At 40.0% G+C, this 2529-nt stretch overlaps 1 non-coding gene across 1 annotated transcript; it reads left to right on the top strand.

Moving 5' to 3' along the window:
* Positions 1 to 1861: 1861 nt before the first annotated feature.
* Positions 1862 to 1968, top strand: LOC141625618 (small nucleolar RNA R71). The gene has a single exon (XR_012535388.1). It is a non-coding gene; the product is annotated as a small nucleolar RNA R71 (small nucleolar RNA).
* Positions 1969 to 2529: the final 561 nt, after the last annotated feature.

The following is a 2529-nucleotide window of genomic DNA, read 5'->3' as shown; positions in this document are numbered from 1 at the left end:
TTGTTAAAAATTCCTTTCTTTCCGAATAGAGCTACTTGAAGGTCATCCACTTTCTTTTTCCATATGGGTTGTGTTTCTTTACCCATGGCTTGATCTTTGAATAGAGATTCTAGCTTCTTCCTATCACTTTCTCGGCTATAGTGATCGACCATGAAACATGGCTCATGTAGTCGGGGAGCTCTCATTGTTTTGTCAAGATTGAAAGTGATTGTCTCATCCCCTACTTCAAGTGTGAGCTCTCCATGTTTCACATCGATTACCGCTCCGGCGGTATGCAAGAAAGGTCTTCCTAAGATGATAGGAATGTTGGAATCCTCCTCTATGTCTACAATGACAAAGTCTACCGGGATGAAGAATTTGCCAATTCTCACGGGCACATCCTCCTATACCCGTAAAGGTATCTTTGTTGATCGATCCGCCACTTGAAGAGTGATGTTGGTGCATTTGAGCTCTCCCATTTCTAGCCTCTTACATACCGATTATGGCATGACACTTACACTTGCTCCAAGATCACATAATGCTTTGTTGATTGTAGTGTCGCCAATGGTACATGGAATATAAAAACTTCCTTGATCTTTGAGCTTTAGAGGGGAACTCCCTTGAAGAATAGCACTACTCACTTTGGTGAAGGCAATAGTCTCCAACTTTCGGATGGATTTCTTCTTGGTAAGAATATATTTCATGTACTTTGTATAAGCTGGAACATGATTGATTAATTCTGTGAATGGGATTGAGACTTCTAAGTTCTTCATAATTTCCATGAACTTTACAAGTTGGTCATAAAGCTTAGGCTTAGCTTGACGACTTGGGAATGGAAGTCTAATCACAATAGGCTATTTTTCCTTAGCCTTCTCTTCATTCTTCTTCTTTGAAACTTCATTGGTGGTAGGATCTACCTCCTTAGAGTTCTCCACAACTCTTTGCTTGTCACTAGCATCCACAATATCTTCATCAATTGGCCTCTTTGGCCCCTCATACCTTGTACCACTCCTCAAATGGATGGCACTAACCGTCTCATGTCTTGGGGGATTACCTTGAGGCGGTAATTGCCCCTTTTGTCTTTGAGAGCTAGAAGATGCTAATTGGGTCATTTGAGTTTCTAGCATTTGGGTGTGGGCAAGAATGTTGTTGATGGTGATTTCTTTAGCTTGGCTATCTTTTTGCATTTGGGTGAAAAATTCTTATTGGTTCTTTTGCATTTGGAGGACCGCTTTTTGAACATCAAAGCTTTGGTCATTTGATTAGTTGTAAGAAGGTTGATTTTGATAACCTTGGGTTTGGTTGAAAAAGGGTCTTTGAGCTTGGTTTCTCATTGGAGGTGGGGTGTATGTGGGTTGGGGGTTTTGGACATTTTGGCTCTTGTATGAAAGATTTGGATGGAATTTGGTGTTCTCATTATAGAGGTTAGAATAAGGGGTACCATTCTTGTATGCTTGGAAAGCATTAATTTGTTCATTTGTTCCCCTACATTCATTTTGAGCATGTCCCAAGATTCCATAACTTTCACATACTCCACTTGGGAATTGGGGATGATGCCACCATAGCATTAACATGTTGTTTGGGTGATTTGGAAGCTTCGTCAAGCTTAGCCATGGCCTTCTCAAACTTCAAATTGATGGTGTCCATGTGAGCACTTAGTTGGGCACCCAATTGAGTGATGGAATCTACCTTATGCTTTCCTCCTCTAGTGGCCATTCGAGGCCTACTATATTGGGAATTATGAACCGCCATCTCTTCGATTTTGGCCCATGTTTGATTGTCATCAACTTCGGTAAACATCCCATTGGATCTCATATTAAGAATATTGCGGGAGTCTTCATATAGGTCGTTCCAAAATTGTTGCACAAGGAACCACTCACTAAGTTCATAGTGTGGACAAGAACGACAAGTGTCCTTAAATCTCTCCCATGCTTCATATAATGATCCCTCAACCCTTTGCTTGAACCTGGTTATTTGGGCTCTCAACATGTTAGTCTTCTCCGGAGGGTAGAATTTCTTGTAGAAGGCGAGTTGTGACACCCCGCGATAAAGCGGAAAATATAACTTATAAATTCAAGCGGAAAATAGGGAATTTTTGAAACTTTTAAAATTTAAAGCGCGGTTTTATTAAAATACCAAACACAAACAAAAAAAATGCGGAAATAAAGTTTAAATTATACAAACGTGATAGTCAAGGTGAGGGAAAAGATATCCCTCGAATGACAAAACAATAAAAGGTGAGTCTAAACAATCGTAATAAACCGACTAAAAGGCCAAAGTGCTCGCTAGCTCACACATGTCTTCACCCCATGAAAGCACCAACTAATACCTGTCATTCATGTAAACATGAACGCCACAGTCAGTGGGGAGTAACTCAAGGTTCTCCCAGCCACAAAATGTCGAAACGAACATAACAAGGAACTAAAACAGGTAAGTCATATAAGACACATACAAAAGATAAGAGTATCAAGTTTATATGTAAACATGGCAAATAATTGAGATGGAACAAGATAGACCAACATTAGCATAATAAAGATTCAACTGTTCGCG

Source organism: Silene latifolia, chromosome X (assembly GCF_048544455.1).
Source record: "Silene latifolia isolate original U9 population chromosome X, ASM4854445v1, whole genome shotgun sequence".
In the NCBI taxonomy this organism is placed as follows: Eukaryota; Viridiplantae; Streptophyta; class Magnoliopsida; order Caryophyllales; family Caryophyllaceae; genus Silene; species Silene latifolia.
The sequence above is the reverse complement of the archived record's forward strand: the minus strand, read 5'-3'. Positions and strand labels throughout refer to the sequence as shown.